Raw genomic sequence first — 18,199 nt, 5'->3', positions numbered from 1 at the left:
AGTTTCATAAACATTACAAAACAATATTAAGCTTGCAATTTTAAGATTGGACGCACTTAACCAATATATAGGCTGTTACAAATTGTTGAGTCCAAATTGATATTTGAAGGCAAAATCAAGTAGTCCCAAAAGTAGTATTTAGAGCAGTTCCAATTGCTTCAAGCACTAGTAAATAGTTATAGTTACTGATGTAGTGCTTGACAACCAATCTGTCCTTACATTAACTTTATGTTACTGATAACATTACAATTGAGAGAGACCGAATTCTAACCAACAAACACATGCAAGGGAGGTTTATTTAAGTTAGATCACATGCTCACACAACATAGAATGCATATCTGCATTATTTAACTATGTTGTTCGTTACAATTATTGGAATAAATTAAAATATTACAGATTTAACAATTCCAATTGACAAGAAAAATATTCTAAGCAATTGAACATGAATCTAATATTCAACAAACCTAAATATTTGTAATTAAATCATAAGATATGTAAGGACTAAAGAAGGGTGAAAAGATGAAAGGTAATTAGATCTCACAAATTATCTAAATCAAATTTCAAAGTTAAAATAAAGAAAACACACAAAAGAAACAAAATAATAGCTATATGGTGGCTATATCTCTAATCTCTAGCTATTAACTTAATATGTTTATTTATAGAGCAAAAATAACATAATGGAGAAAATACAAAAGTACACTTAATTAAACAAAGTAGAATTTTGGCGTATTTTCACGTCAAACTTCTAAGCCATTTTTGAACACCCGGGCTTGAGTCATAAAATAAATTTAGTTAGATCTTTCAATTCCCTTTTAATTGATATATTATAGGCCACAAACAGAGTTCTATACCTCAAGTTATGACCAAAATATTAAAGCAATATTGTGTTCAAAGATTAATCTACAAAAACTTGCCAAAAGTAATCTTTAAGCTCATTTTTACGTAAATATTCAACTAAATCAATAATAAATAAAATATAATTATAAATAATATAATTAAAACTTAAGTAACTTTTTTCAATTATTCACCTAAATGAATGATAAATAAAATATAATTATAAATATATAATTAAAAACTTAAATAACATTTTTTTAATTATTTACCTAAATGAATGGTAAATAAAATATAATTATAAATAATATAACTAAAAACTTAAATAGCATATTGAAAAATAAAGAATAAAAAACTAAAAAAAAATTCTAAAGGTCTGCTACCCTAGTATGATATTGTTTGCCGCCTCTGGCATGAGTTATTAGGTCTTCTTGTTTTTGTCTAGTTTTTGTTCCTTTTTGTTTATCAGTTTGCATTCGGCTCTTTTACTCCTACGATTTGGAGAAAATTGGTATCGTTTTCTGGCCATCAAACCTGCAATCATGGAAGCCGAATTAGCCCATTGACACATAATGAAGAAGAAGAAGAAATTTTGTAGATCTAGGTAGATCCGTGCACGGAAGGAGAATTAGGGGAGTTTCAACTAGTAGGTTGCTTCCTAACAGCCAGTATAATCCACTTTCCATCCATGAAAAGTACTATGACAAACCTGTGGCATCCTGTTCGTGGGGTTCAAATTCGAGATCTGGGAGAAAAAAGGTATCTTTTTCAGTTCTTTCATAATATGGACATGGAAAGGGTTTTGAAAGGTTCACCATGGACTTTTAATTATCATTTATTGGTGCTTTACAAATTAAAAAGGGGGGATGATCTATTAAGAGTACCATTAATTCTTACTCCTTTCTAGGTACAAATTCACGATGTCCCAAATTGGGTTGTTTTTTGAAAATTTAGCAACACAACTGGTAAATTTTATAGGGTTTTTTTAGAATATGATGGATCAAATTTGGGGAATTAAAATCGCAATTACATGAGAATAAGAGTACAGATTGATATTCGGTGCCCTTTGAAAAGAAAGAAACAGGTTATGTATTGTGGGAGATGTTCGTATGTTAAATTTAAGTATGAACGTTTATCACTTTTCTATTTCAATTGTGGACGTTTGAGGCATAGCGACTCTTTTTGTGAGGCAAAAATGTTGCTAGGGGTGGAAATTGCTAAAATGGGGTGGGATTTATCATTGAGAGCACAATCTCGAAGAGCTGCATCAATGAATAGCATATGGCCATGAGAAGAAGGTGCAGGAAAAAGGGAAGGTAGCTGGCAGGATAATAGGATTTTGGAATGTAGATCATGGGAGGGGACAAATAAAGAAAGAAGCGGGCAATTTATTGATCCACATTTGGGATTTAACATAGAAGAGGGAACGTCATCTATTGATGAAAGGAAGGAAAAAATTGGCTGGATCAGATGCAAACTGCCATAGAACATGATTTAGAAGATAGTATTTTAATAGGGGTGGAGGGGAAAAAGTGTAATCGGGGGGAGATGGAAGATTCGACAGGAAAGGAAGAAAGTGATAATGCAATGGCAAGGTGTAGAAGAACGGTTAATTTTAATCTTGTATAATCAGCGGCTGCCACAAGGCAAGCCGATCAGGCGCAATGAAAATCATAAGTTGGAATGTTCGTGGTTTGGGGAGTCCACGAACGATTCTTAGACTTCGAAATTTTTTGAAGTCACATCATCCCCAAATTGTCTTCTTTATGGAGACAAAGCTTTGTAAAAGACAGATGGAACGAGTACGTAGAAGTTTTGGTTTTGTGAATGGTATTGAAGTTGATTTAGATGGTACGAGAGGCGGGTTGTGTTTAGCTTGGAGGAATGATGTTAATATTACACTCTATAATTTTTCTAAAAGAAATATTGATGTGGTGATTGAAGACAAAGAATCAGGAACCGATTGGAGATTTACAGGATTTTCTGGATCCCCATATGCACAAGATAGGATCGATTCATGGGCTGTTTTGAAAAGTTTGATTTCTGACGTGGATATCCCTTGGTTGGTTTGCGGAGACTTTAATGAAATTATGTATGGATTTGGGAAAAAAATGAGGGCTGCCTAGAGATGAAAGAATGATGGAATTTTTTCGAAAAACTTTGAAGGAATGTTAACTGAATGACGTGGGTTTTTCTGGAAATTGGTTCACTTGGGAAAGAGGCAATCTATCAGAGACAAATATACAAGAATGATTTGATAGAGGTACTGCTAATGTAGCATGGATTACTTTGTTCTCGGACCACTGGCCTCTCTTAATTAATACAAGAATGAACGAAGAACGGTTGAGGAATTGTACTTTTAAATTCGAAGCTTGGTAGGCTTTGGAGGATGCTTTCCTTACTGAAGTTAAGGTTCTATAGGAGAAGTCTTCAGGGGATCTATTACAGAAGCTAGAGAATTTTAAAAAAAAGGGCTGAAATAGTGGGCTGGGCAAATTCAAGCAAATAGGAAAAAGAAAAAATAGGTACTACTGGAAAAATTAGCTGAGCTGGCTGAAGCTGATAGAGATGACAAAAATTTAGCTGAATTGATTGACACGAAAATTTATTTAAATTTTGACATTGAGAAAGATGAACATTATTGGAAGTAGAGGGCCAGACTAAATTGGTTGAAATTTGAGAATAAAAATATAGTATTTTTTCAAAGTCAAGCGTCACAGCTCCGAAGGACAAATTTTATTCATAGGTTGCAAAATGAAGCTGGGAGAGAAATGGAGGCCTTACAGGGAATCGAGGAGGCTGCATGATATTATTTTCTAAATTTGTTTTCTGTAGTGGAGAGAGAAAACTATGACCATTTGATGACAGGAATTGATCGGTGTGTGCATGAGGAAGACAATCGATAGCTTACAGCACTATACACAAAAGAGGAGATTCAAGAAGCAGTGTTTACCATGGGACCCACAAAGGCTCCAGGGGAAGATGGATTACCAGACCTTTTTTATCAAAAATACTGGCACATTATTGGAGAGGAAGTCACCTCTTTTTGTTTACAACTTTTAAATGGGGACATAGAGGTGAGTTTAATTAATTCTACTAATATAGTGCTTATTCTGAAAGTTTCCAATCCTTCTAATATGACGTAGTTTAGGCCAATTAGTTTATACAATGTACTTTACAAAAGCTTGGCTAAGGTAATTGCAAATCGGTTTAGAGGAGTTATTGAGAAATGTATTGATGGCACGCAGAGTGCCTTTGTGCCAGGACGATTAATATCAAACAATGTCTTATTAGCCTATGAAACATTGCATATGCTAAAACATAAGAGATTGGGGAAGAAAAGATATATGGCATTTAAACTCGACATGAGTAAAGTATATGATAGGGTCGAATAGAATTTCATAAGGGAGATAATGGTACGAATGAGATTTGATCAAAAATGGGTTGATGCTCTTATGAAATGTGTAACTATTATTTCTTATTCAGTGGTCATAATGGGCATATTGGGTAAAAGTTTCTACCCACAAGAGGTCTCAAACAGGGCGATCCTCTAAGCCCATTCCTATTTCTTTTATGTGGAGAGGGTTTTTTGAGCTTATTAAGACTTGTAACAAATGAGTGGTTTTTTAAAGGTGTTAAGATTAGTAGAAGTGTTCCACAAATTTCCCACCTTCTATTTGCCGATGATTGTATTTTATTTGGGGAGGCTACAACCGAGGGAGCAAACTTATTCAATGACATCTTACGTGAATATAAATCGTGTTCGGGTCAATACATGAACTTCGACAAATCAACAGTATTTTTTCATAGGAATTCTACGGAAGAAGATAGAAGATTAGTTGTCAACTTACTGGGGGTTCGCAGCTCGAATGAACCAGAACGATACCTAGGGTTGCCGAGTATGGTGGGTCGGAGGAAAAAAGAATCTTTTCAAAATATGAAGGATCGACTCCAAAAGTGGATTGATAATTGGAGTAATAAGCTCTTATCTCAGGGTGGAAAAGAAATTTTTATAAAGGCCATTTTTCAGGCTATACCTACTTATAAGATGACTTGTTTTTTTATTACATAAAGCTCTATGTGATGAACTTGAAAGTATCGTTGCAAGGTTCTGGTGGCAGAAGGGACATGGAAAAAAAGGTATCCATTGGTGTGTTTGGAAAAACCTTTGTTTTTTGAAAAAAAATGGTAGATTAGGTTTTCAAAATTATGATCAATTCAATATTGCGTTATTAGCCAAAAAAGGCTGGCGTCTTATTAATTATCCAAATTCATTATTGGATAGATTTTTAAAAGCAAAGGAATTTACCTTCACTTACTTGGAAGAGTATTTGGGCTGGAAAGGGACTTCTTCAAAGATGGTTGTGCTGGAGAGTGGGTAGAGGGGATAACATTTCAATTTGGGATAATAGTTGGGTTTAGGGGATTGACAAAGTTGAAGGAAACAACAGACCAGAAAATGAGGAGTTACAGTCAGTTTCGAATCTCATTAACATTCCAAACAAAAAGTGGAAGACGGATTTGATTTAAAATACCTTTTCAGGAGAAATTGCGAAGAAAATTTTATAGATCCCACTTGCAGAGACGGACCGTGAAGATATTCAAGTCTAGAAAGGAGAACCATCCGAGGAATTTTCAGTTTGCAGCGCCTATAAACTATTACAAGGGGCTAATCCGGATCCTAGTAATTTCTTAATACAAACCGAAACTACAGATTTCTACAAAAAATTATGGGGTTTATAGCTTCCTTCAAAAATCACTATAATTATTTGGCGAATCTCTTGGGATTTCATCCTTCATCTAGCTAATCTCAGATACAGAAGAGTTTCTGCAAGTGACAGATGTCCCTGTTACCGTTCTTAGGTTGAAGACAGTCCTTATTTTTTTCGTCAATGCCCTGTAACAACAGAAGTGTGGCATTTTTTACATCTATCTTGGGTGATGAACAATATGAATTAAACTATATGGGAGTGGATTACCTGGGTTTTCAAGAGAGGAACTGGGGAACAATGTTGCCTTTTTTGTATTGCTTTATGGCTAATCTGGTTTTCTAGAAATCAACTCATTCACGAGAGGAAGGAAAAGACAGGTAGAGAACTTGCTCATCGAATACAGGGGTATATGGCAGAAAATGAAGGGGTGAGAGAAACTCCGAATCCTTTCAACACAAACAAGAATCACAGAGGTCAGAAGGACATATCGAGAATAACGATCCAGTTCAATGTGGCGTTCGACATTCGAAACTTCAAATCAGCAACAAGCCTGGTGGTTTGGGGCTTGACGGACGAGCTCCTGGTCTTAAAGTCGACCTTTCACAACAATGTTTCTTCCCCGTTCGTAGCAGAAGCATTTGCATGTTTGGAAGGCAAAAAGTTAGGGATATCAATGGGTATCCAATCGATTAAAATCATGAAGGATTCTAGAACAATAATTAAAAAATGTCAAATGTCTTCAACAGATAAATCAGAGATCGGAGTGATCATAAAAGACATTCAGAACAAGAAAGTTTATTTTCAAGAGATTATCTTTCAGCATATTCATAGATCAGGGAACTCACAAGCACACAGATTCGTAAAGAATACTCTAGATAGATGAAAGATCTCTTACCTGGTAGGAGAGGAGTTGAATCGACATCCTTTCGACTCGGAGGGAAGATGGTCAAGAAGACCAGATTAAAGAAGGAGATAAGGAATCTGATTTCAAAAGTGATAGTAAATAAAAGCTTTATTCTTGAAAATAGCTATCGTCAGAACGAATGGGTGCTTTGAAATGATAAATCAATGAATGGTAGTGGAGGCCAGCCGTTTGAATTGACTGGGTAGATATTTAGTTTCCTGTTTTCCGTCAGAATCATTTAATGCTTTTTGTTTCCTTTAAGTTATGTTTATTTTACAGTTTTTTTAGGAGGGCCCCATTAATATACAAGTTAATGTGGCCAGATTTGAATTTAGGTTTGATGTAATAGGACTGGGCCATGGGTCTTTATTGGGTTTTTTTTTGTTATTTTTTCTCTTCTTTTCTAATAATATACCCGGTCTATTGATTTAAAAAAAACTTAATTAGCATAATTTAAAAGGAAAAATATCACAAATAAATTAAAATTTATGCACTTATCACAAAGGCATCAAAGTTGGAGCAAGATTTGGACTGCAAATGAAAAGAAAAGGGAAATTTGGTCATTGAGAACTGATAATGCGCTGAATTGAGAAATTTGTTCATTGAGAACTGATAATGCGCTGAATTGACATATTTTTAGAATTTATTTTAATAATTATCCAATGTATAGGAAAACAAATTAAAAATGGAGTGCATGAAATATTTGGCATGAGAGCTAACATACAAGACTCTTACATTTTAGAATATTTTTAATTAATTTTTATTTTTTGTTCTATTTCAAAAAAAAAAATCTTTTTAAGAGATTATTTAGGATTAGTTTAAATTTATTTGGGGCAAAACTTTTTGCTACTTTTCAACATCTAACGAATTTGGTTTTATTTTACATTGTTTTTATGAATTTTCAGTTTTATTAGCTCATATTTAATTTCTTGCAAAATAAGTGTTTTTACACAATAATTTTGTGTTAGTTGATCTATTGGGCCAATACGAACCTTAAATAGTTTTAATGAGCTTAATTGAGTGCGTAAGACACCTATATTCAGGCCTAACAAATGACAACCAGGTCGCAACGTAGAACCTACTCCAAACTTGAAGTTCAAAGTTGTCTGTCGCGACATAGCATTGGCAAGGGTAAAAAATTAATTAAGGGTGTTTTTGTCCGTACAATCAATATTTATAAGATTTAAGGCTTATAATTGACCTAATTAGGCTGTTAACTTTGCCTATAAATAACATAGCTTAGGTTGAGCTATGGGAGGCGACTTGGAGGCCATTAGTTAGGTTTAAACATTAAATTTAGTTTTTAATTACGTTTTTATTTAAGCTTTAAAACAATTTATTATCTTGTTTCTGATTTGGATTTGATTTGAGACCAATCCTTTTTTATTTTATTATTTTATTATTTACTATTTTTCTTTTACTTTTCTCTTGCAATCATTGATATCTTGCTAGCTATTAAAGGATTTTATGCAACTAAGCACATTCAATCTCTCAACGGATCGATTTTTCTTTTCCTTGTGTTTTAGTTTAATTTGTGTATTTTTCATGATTAAATTATTTCTAAGGAAAAGGATATTTAGATTCATGAGTAGCTAATTATATTAATAAGATTAACGAGCGGATGTGGAAGTAAATAACGAGAGAACGAAGGTTTATCTTAGAATTAGTTGGCTTAAATTGTGCATGCTTAAACCCTAAGGTTGATGACCCTAAAAAGTAATCTAGGTAGATAGGCCGAAAGGATAAGTCTACTGAGCACCTCATAATTTATCCCGATTTTAAACTACGAGGTCAAAAGATATTTTAATAGTTAAGTAATCATTTAGAGGTTGAAAGGTAATAATTTGTTAGTTATTAGCTAATTCATTAAAACTCGAGTTTTGAAGTTAATTACAAGTACTGAAACAAGTTAATCTTCTGCTTGTTATTCAAGATTTCGTTAATTGTTAATTTCTTTTCAATCAATTTAGTTTATTTTATGATCTTAGATTTTATTGTTATTTGTCATAATATATTTTTTTAGTTATTATTATTTAGACATATTACTTTAGAAGATAATATTAAGTTTAATCCATCATCCTTTAGGTACAATCCTCGGAGTACTTTTTATACCCCTTTGTAAAATACTATATTACAACTTGACTCGTATACTTGTAGATACTGCTACTTTAATTTCATATCTTTCTTTTACAATATTTTCAATCCAAACGTTTGCACGTTTGGTAGCGGTCAGGTTATTCTCATAGTTAATTTACATACGAAAGGGCTGGTTGTTTGAGGTTGTTCCTCGATCACTATAATTGACTTATTGAATGATGAGAAAATCTATTGTTCGAGATCAATTTGAAGTCGGAGTCAAAATCACACCTGAAGCTAGGGTTTTCGTCTTATTAGTTTTATTCATATTTTATTTTGTTTTTCACATTTTACTTTTCTATTTAATTTCTGTTATTTGTTGATATTCAGATTTAACTCTCCTATTTTGTATAGATTGGTACAATTTGTGGGCATAAAAACTATTTATGACACTTCTTGGTTGTGACGAGTTGTAGATTTAAATATTTTAGTCGTTGTGGAATCAATCTACTCCCTATACTACAAATTTGAATTCAAGTTTAGACGTATAAATTTATTTTTAGTGAATTCAACACACATCAAAGACTCTAATTGAATTCTACTTCTAATTATCAAATACTTTTAGTAAATAAAAATAATCTAAGTTAAATAAGATCTAAACTCATAATTGAAATAAAAGTCTAATTATCTTAAAAATATCTCTAGTTAAAATCTTAACAGAATGAAAATTATTATCTAATTAAACTATAATAATAACAATAACTCTTCTTTTATCCCATAATTGAAAAAAAGGTTAATTACAAGTTTAATCTCCCACTAATTGTTGAAAATTCAATTTAATCTATAAAATCAAATCAAATTTCAATTTAGTCTTGAAATTAAATTAAAAATTCAAACACAAAATAGACTTTAGCGGCGTTTTTTTAAGAGCACCGCAAAAATTAATTGCGGCTTTTTGATAAGCGCCGCACAAAATGCCGCTATAGCTAACGACGCAAAACTTTGCGACGTTTATATAGAAAATGCCGCTATAGAATATAACCTTTAGTGGCGCTTTTTTCACAAACACCGCTATAGAACATGACCTTTAGCGGCTCTTTTCCACAAACGACGTTATAGAACAAGACCTTTAGCGGCATTTTTCCCACAAACGGCGCTATAGAACATGACCTACGCCACTATAAAACAAGACCTTTAGTGGCTTTTTTCCCACAAATGCTGCTATAGAATAAGACATTTAGCAACACTTTTCCCACAAAAACCGTTGTAGAACATGACCTTTAGCGGCGCTCTCCCACAAATGTAGCTATAGAACATGATCTTTAGCGGCGCTTTTCCCACAAACGCTGCTATAGAACAGACCTTTAGTGGCGCTTTTCCGAAAAACGCCACTATAAAACAGACCTTTAGCGGCGTTTTTCCCAAAAACGCCTCTAAAGAACATGACTTTAAAAAAATATTTTAATTAAATAATACTTATTTCTATAATAAATATTATATTTTATTTTATTTTGAAATTTAAACTTTAAACTATATACTTTTAAGGATAAAAATATTAATTAAATTAATAAATTTTCTATTAAAATTTTAAATTTAAAACTAAATATAAAATTAATGAATTTAAATTTAGAATTTAAATATTATGTTTAAATAAATGAGCAATCTACCTCACAGCTCATCTGATCTATATTAACTCGGCCAATTATAAAAAAAAGCTACAAAACATGTAATAATTAACAATCATGGTTAAAGAAGCTAATACACAAGGTAGTTACAAAACCCTGTTTCAATAACACCAAATTCAAGTTCCGACTAAGATAAACAACCATGGAATGCAACATTAAATAACATTCCACTTGAAGAAGTGCTAGCCTTGGCTTTTCCAGCTTGAAGAGATTGAACCCTCTGTTACACCTTCAATATCTAAAAGATGCAAAACCAAATGATCAGATAAACCAACAAACTTGGTAAACAACAGAGATGTTAAAAAAAAATATAGCCATTAAGGCTAAAAAAAAATAGCAGCGAAAACTTATCCTTTTGTTTAAATAAGTCCATGACCAATAAAAATACTAAAGTTATCTCGATTCGACACGAAAACTAATATCAAGATTTTGGGGGTGTTAGAAATATAACATAAGATCTGGTCATATAGTTTATGTTGCCAACAATATAAACGGATTGTCACATGCCTTTAAAATTTTTCCGTCTGAAAAAATGTGATTTGACTCAATTTAAAAATTAAGGGCTATAAAAATATAAAAAAATAATTGAGACCAAAATGACTGATAAATCGTAAGATATACATATTTTTACCCCATGCTTGACATATTTATGGATTATTTCTCTTTGGTTTTATTGAATTCGATGCTCCTAATCCTTTAATTTCATGTTTTATACTCAGGAGAGCTTAGAATAGCAAAAAGAGCAGGAAACGGGCCAAAAACAGACAAATTGGGCCTAAATCAGTGTTGCACACGGCCTAGGCACTTCTACACAGGTAATCCACATGCTCGTGTGTGACACACGGGTAGACTACACACCCGTGTGTCATGGCCGTGTCGAATAAGAACCAACTCAGTATTGCACACGGCCTGAGCACCTTCACACGGGCGTGGCACAAGGCCGTGTCCCTGCCGAGCCCAAGCCTAGTTCTATTCGAAAAAGGGCACTTTTGAGAGTTTTGAAGCATTCTAAAGTCTATATAAACACCCTAGAAGAGGATTAGAAGGGACAAACAGAGTTGAAGGCAGAAAATACTCAAGAACAGCCATCGGAATCACCTCAGAGCCAGGATCTACATCAAGACTGAAGATTTCTATCCAATTTCCTAGAAGTTCTTTGGGTTTCTTTATGTTTTGTTTTTTTCCAAACTTTGAGATGTTTTCCATTATTATTATGAGCTAAACTCACTAAATACTTAAGGGAGATGAACCCTATGACGAATCTTATTACTATTTGAATTATATGATAAATACTTATTCTTATTCTTAATTGTGAGTTCTTAATTCTTGTTTTAATATTCCAGAGTATTAATTCAGGTTTTGATGTGCTTATTCAGTGGAGCAAAAGTCCTTGTTTAAGAGTAGATCATTCATAATTAAGCGGAGTTGAATGCAATCCTAGAGATAGGACGACATAAATCTGCCGGATTAGAGTCAAATCTAATAAGGGAATCCAGAGATCAAGTTAATGCGACAATAGATGTTTTAATTAGAAAGAGATTTCAATTAATCAACCTAAAGTCAGTTGTTCTTAATCTCGAGAAAGATATTAACATAAATTAGGTATTTCTACAGATTAAGTTAAGTGAATAAATTGTCTAATTCAGAAGTAATAAGTGAAGTCTAGGTGGATTCTTCCTTGGGTATTGTCTTCTCTATTGGTTTTTCTAAAGTATTTTCCAACTTTCATCTCTGTCGTAATCTTAGTTAAATTAGAAAATTAGTTTAGTTTAAAAACACCTTTTAATTCTTAGGCTAGATAATAAAAAGATAGTAATTACTAGTACTTTTAGTCCTCATGAATACGATATTTTCGATCTCACCAGAACTATACTACTATTCGATAGGTGTGCTTGCCTTAGTCGAATTTATAGTTAGTTTAACGACCATCAAGTTTTTGGCGCCGTTGCCGAGGACTAAGATATTAGAAACGCTTAATTTTTATTACTTTAGCCATTTTTTATTTTTATTACAATTTAATTTTTTTGTTTAAATTACTAAATATTTCTTTTATTTACTTCTGGCAGGCTTTTATAGTTTATGACTAGAAGAAACCCGTCAGGACCTCTACTTTTTGATAGTGAGATCGAAAGCACAACTCACAGAGGCCAAAAAAAAATAAGGCAAAGCCTACGATACATAGAGGAAGGACAAGATGACGATATTCAAACCACAACTGAGAAGATGACTAATAATCAAAATAATCAGTTACCTCCTATGGCTATTGCAGACCTAGTAAATCAGAATCCTGCTCCTCGTACTATGTATGTTTATGTGAAACCTAGTTTAACAGGAGCCGAATCGAGTATAGTTAGACCTGCTATTGCTGCAAATAATATTGAACTGAAACCTAACACGATTTAAATGATGCAACAGTTTGTTCAGTTTGATGGTTTGCAGGACGAGGATCCAAACACTTATTTAGCAAACTTTCTGGAATTCTATGACACATTTAAGATCAATGGCGTTTCTGACGATACCATTCACCTTCGATTATTTCCCTTTCATTGAGGAATAAGGCTAAACAGTGGTTGAACTCATTACCACGAGGATCAATCATCACTTGGGAACAAATGACCAAAAAGTTTTTGTTTAAATATTTCCCGCCGGCTAAAATAGCTAAACTAAGGAATGATATTTCTTCTTTTGTACAGATGGATTTAGAAACACTCCATGATGCATGGGAGAGATATAAGGATCTATTGAGAAGATGCCCTCACCGTGGGCTACCACTTTGGGTACAGGTTCAAACTTTTTACAACGGCCTGAATTCTTTGACTAGACAGATGAATGACGTAGCTGCTGGTGGGACTATTAATAATAAGACACCTGAAGAGGCCTATGAGTTTATAGAAGAGATGTCATTGAATAATTATCAGTGGCAAGTCATGAGGACAAAGTCGACGAAAGCGACCAGCGTTTTTAACATCGATTCAGTTACTATGCTCTCTAATTAGGTAGAACTTTTGAATAGAAAAATTGATGGTTTACTTGGTTCTTCATAGGTTCATCCAGTAATGCAGTGCGATGCAAGTGGAGGTGGAACGAGTAATTCAGAATACCCACCCTATGGCCACAACATGGAGAACGAACAAATGAATTATATGGGTAATAATCCTCGACCTTAAAATAATTCTTATAGTAATACTTACAATGCAGGTTGAAGGAACCACCCAAATTTCTCATGGGGAGGCCAAGGGAATCAGAGACCACCACCCCCTCCAGGCTTCCAACAACAACCTTAACAGCAAGAGAAAAAGCCGAACCTTGAGGAGATGATGAGAAAATTTATTTCAGTAGCGGAAACCCGTTTTCATAACACTGAAACTGCACTTAAAAATCAGCAAGGATCGATCCAAGGGCTCGAGAATCAAATTAGACAGTTGGCTAAGATGATTTCAGAGAAACCACTAGGAAGTCTACCTAGTAACACTGAACCCAATCCAAAAGAGCATGTGAAAGCAGTTACACTAAGGAGTGGGAAAGTGTTAGCTGAATCTGAAAGAAGCCACCATAAGAAGTTGATAGAACCGAAGGAGAGGAAGGAAAACTCGAAAACAATGTGAATCCAATGCCAAAGGAATATAAACCACCAATCCCATATCTAGCAAAGTTGAAGAAAGACCGTATGGATGCACAATTCGGTAAATTTCTTGAACTTTTTAAACAACTGCATATTAACTTACCTTTTGTTGAAGCTATATCGCTGATGCCTACATATGCAAAATTTTTAAAAGAGCTTCTAACAAATAAAATGAAGTTTGAGGACTTATCTATAGTGGAACTTAACGAGAAGTGCTCAGCTATACTCCAAAATAAATTGCCAACCAAACTGAAAGATTCAGGAAGTTTTACTATTCCCTGCTTAATTGGAAGTTTGAATGTTGATAAGGCACTAGCTGATGTAGGCGCTAGCATTAATTTGATGGCATATAAAATGTTTAAACAACTTGGTCTTGGGGAACCTAAACCCACTAGGATGAGTATTCAACTAGCTGATAGATCTGTTAAATATCCTAGGGAAATTACAGAGGACGTACTTGTAAAAGTAGATAAATTTACATTCCCTGTTGATTTCGTTGTGCTTGACATAGATGCAGATGTTGAAGTGCCTTTAATCTTAGGTCGTCCATTTTTAGCCACCACTAGGGTTGTTATTGATGTGGGTGATGGTAAACTAGTACTTATAGTAGGTGACGAGGAGATTATTTTTAAAATTTATGATGTCATGAGATTTTCTAGGGAACAGGATGTCTCATGTTATTTTATTGACTTTATTGATCATGTTACTTAAGATTCTTTTCAGGAAATTGTACATAAGGACACGTTGGAACTGTGTCTTACTCAAAGAGAGGAGGTAGATGATGATAATTCTGAGATAGGTAAGATAAAAGCTGAACTAAATTCCAATAAACCCTTCCCAAGATAAGTGGAATATGAGGGTATTAAGGCAAACGATGAACTTAAGGAAAAACCCTCTATTGAAGAACCTCCTAAACTGAAACTTAAACAATTGCCAAATCACTTGGAATACGTATTCCTTGGAAATATTTCTACATTACTAGTGGTTATTGCTTCTAACTTGCAACCCAAAAAGAAAGAAGAATTACTCCAAGTATTAATAAAGCATAAAAGGGCCATAGTTTGGAAACTTTCTGACATTAAAGGGATCAGCCCTTCTTTTTGCACCCACAAAATTTTAATGGAAGATGAATAGAAGCCATGTGTGCAAGATCAAAGATGACTGAACCCCAACATAAAGAAGTTGTTAAAGTTGAGGTAATTAAACTCCTAGATGTTGGAATTATTTATCCTATTTCTGACAGTTCTTGGGTAAGTCCAGTGCAGGTTATTCCTAAAAAATGCATGACTGTTGTAGCCAATGAGAAGAATGAATTAATCCCAATAAGGACAGTCACAGGTTGGAGAGTTTGTATTGACTATAGGAAGCTAAATGATGCTACAAGAAAAGATCACTTGCCCCTGCCATTCATTGACCAAATGTTGGAAAGATTATCAGGGCATATGTACTACTGTTTTTTAGACAGACTCTCTAGTTATTTTCAAATCCTAATAGCTCCTGAAGATCAAGAAAAGATGACATTTACATCTTCATACGGTACGTTTGCTTATCGTAGAATGCCTTTTGGATTATGTAATGCTCCTACTACTTTTCAGTGCTGCATGATGGCCATTTTTGATGAATTCGTTGAAGACATCATGGAGGTATTTATGGATGATTTCTCGGTATTCAGTAACTCTTTCCATCTTTTCCTTAAAAATTTAAAACGAGTTTTAATGAGATGTGAGGAAACGAACCTTGTGCTTTGATAAACTGTAATTTATACATATTTTTATCCCATGCTTAGCGCATTTATGGATGGTTTCTCCTTAGATTTGGTGAATTTGATGCTCCTAATCCTTTAATTTCATGTTTTATACTTAGGTGAGCAGATGAGAGTAAAAAGAATGAGAAACGGGCCGAAAATGGAGAAAATGGACCCATGTGGGAAATCAACATGGCCTAGACTTCCTTACACTGGCATGTCACACAGCCGTGTCCCTATGGCAGGATCGAAGCATGACTTACATGGGTAGACTACACGTCCATGCCTGTTCAACAGTCTTGACCACGGGCTAGAGTAATCGCACATGGGCGTGTCCCTGTCGAGCCCAAGTATGACCCTATTCGAAAAATGCCTATTTAAACACCTGAGGAGGCACTTAGAAGGGGGATGCAGAGTAGGAAGCAAGGAATTACTCAAGGAAAGCTGATTGATCCATCTCAGAAGCCAGATTCATCATCAAGACTGTAGATCTCCCTTCAAGTTCCTTCACGAGTTTTGGGTTTTCTTATGTTTTGTTATCTTTATGCTTTTGAGATGTTTTCTTTTATAATCATGAACTAAACCCCCTAAATACCTAAGGGGAATGAAACCTAAAACAGATCTTGTTATTATTATCTGAATTGTATGATAAATATTTGACTTGTTCTTAATTATGTGTTCTTAATTCTTATTTTGATATTCTAGGATATTGATTCAAGTTAATGATTTTATTCAGAGGAGGAATAAACCCTGTCTAAGAGTAAAATTGTCATAATTAAGCGGAGTTGATTGCGCGCCTCGAGATAGGGTGACAAGATTTTGCCGGATTAGGGTAAAACCTAATAAGAAAATCCATAAATCGAGTTAATACAATTCTAGGGTGTTAATTAGAAAGAGATTTCAATTATTCAACCTAGGGTTAGACGTTATTGGTCTTGAGAGAGATAATAATATAATTTAAGGATTTCTACAAATCAAGTCAAATTAATAAATCGTCTGATTCAGAGTCAAATAACAAGTGAAGTCTAGGTGGATTTTTCCTTAGGTATTGTCTTAATCAATCGAATTTTCCCAAAAGCTTTTTCCCAATTTTCTCTCTGTGCATTCTTAGTTTAGTAATTAGTTTAGATAACCAAACCTCTTAATTTTTAGGCTAGATAATAAAAAGATAGTAATTACTAGTACTCGTGGTTCCTTTGGGTTCGACAATCCAGTCTTGCTGAACTATACTATTGTTCGATAGGTACACTTGCCTTAATCGTGATCATAAGTTAGTCTCAAGAACGATTCATTTATAAATTTTTAAAACCTATCGCGAATATCACGTACCATGCTTAACTGGGAAAAATGTCACTTTATGGTTCAAGAAGGTATTATGTTAGGACATAAAATTTCTAGTAAATGGATCGAGGTTGATAAATCTAAAATTGAAACCATTGAAAAACTACATCCCCCTAGTTTGGCTAAGGCTATTAGAAGCTTTTTAGGACATGCTGGGATTTATAGAAGATGTATTAAAGACTTTTCTAAAATAGCTAAGCCTTTGACTAAATTACTAGAAAAAGATGTGCCCTTTAATTTCGATCAGGAATGTTTAGAAGCATTTAATACTTTAAAAGATAAATTGATTAATGCTCCAATTATAATCGCACTTGATTGGAATTTACCTTTCGAACTAATGTGCGATGCGAGTGATTTTGCAGTAGGTGCAATTTTGGGACAGCGAAGAGACAATCATTTTCAACCTATCTATTATGCTAGCAAAACTTTGACAGTCGCACAAGAAAAACTACGCCACCACGGAGAAAGAGGTGCTAGCTGTGGTTTTTGCATTCGATAAATTTAGGCCATACCTAATATTGTCTAGAGTTGTCGTTTATACTGACCATTCTACTATTCGCTACCTTTTAACTAAGACTGATGCAAAACCTCGACTCATTCGATGGATTCTGTTATTGCAGGAATTTGACTTGGAGATTCAGGATAAGAAAAGAGCTGAAAATGTCGCGGCTGATCATCTTTCCAGGCTTGAAAATTTAAGTACCAAAAAGCTAGATAAATTTGAAATAAATGATTTGTTCCCTGAAGAACAATTCTTTGCTATATCTAATTCTGAAGTACATTGGTTTGCAGACATTGTGAATTTTTTAGCCGCTAACGTTATCCCAAAAGGGTTGACACATCAGCAAAAGAAGCAATTCTTTACTGATGTGAAAAACTACTTTTGAGAAGACCCTTTTTCTCTTCCTCATATATGCAGATCAAGTCATTAGGAGATGCGTTACAAGGCCAGAAACATTTAAAATATTGGAACATTGCCACTCAGGACCGACTGGAGGACATTACAGTGGAACTAAGATCGCACACAAAACACTTGATTCAGGTTTTTATTGGCTTACTCTATTTAAGGACACCAACAGGTATGTTGCTACTTGCGATAAATGCCAATGAACAATTAATATCTCTAAACGTGATGAAATGCCCCAAACGTATATGCTCTCATATGAAATATTTGATATATAAGATATTGATTTCATGGGTCCATTTCCCAACTCATTTGGGAATAAATACATATTAGTAGCCGTTGATTATATGTATAAATGGGTGGAAGCCCAAGCCTTACCT

At 34.0% G+C, this 18,199-nt stretch overlaps 1 long non-coding RNA gene and 1 other non-coding gene across 2 annotated transcripts; both read right to left on the bottom strand.

Moving 5' to 3' along the window:
- Positions 1 to 5,351: 5,351 nt before the first annotated feature.
- LOC108487948 (uncharacterized) lies at positions 5,352 to 6,388 on the bottom strand. The gene is made up of 2 exons (XR_001871716.2): positions 5,811 to 6,388; positions 5,352 to 5,728 (listed from the first exon to the last, which is right to left on the bottom strand). It is a non-coding gene; the product is annotated as an uncharacterized LOC108487948 (long non-coding RNA).
- A 6,480-nt stretch (positions 6,389 to 12,868) lies between these two features.
- Positions 12,869 to 12,975, bottom strand: LOC128296099 (small nucleolar RNA R71). The gene has a single exon (XR_008286647.1). It is a non-coding gene; the product is annotated as a small nucleolar RNA R71 (small nucleolar RNA).
- Between the last annotated feature and the right edge of the window lie 5,224 nt (positions 12,976 to 18,199).

The sequence above is a fragment of the Gossypium arboreum genome, chromosome 7, assembly GCF_025698485.1.
Source record: "Gossypium arboreum isolate Shixiya-1 chromosome 7, ASM2569848v2, whole genome shotgun sequence".
NCBI classification, from domain to species: Eukaryota; Viridiplantae; Streptophyta; class Magnoliopsida; order Malvales; family Malvaceae; genus Gossypium; species Gossypium arboreum.
Note: the sequence above shows the minus strand (reverse complement) of the source record. Positions and strands in the feature narration are given on the sequence as shown.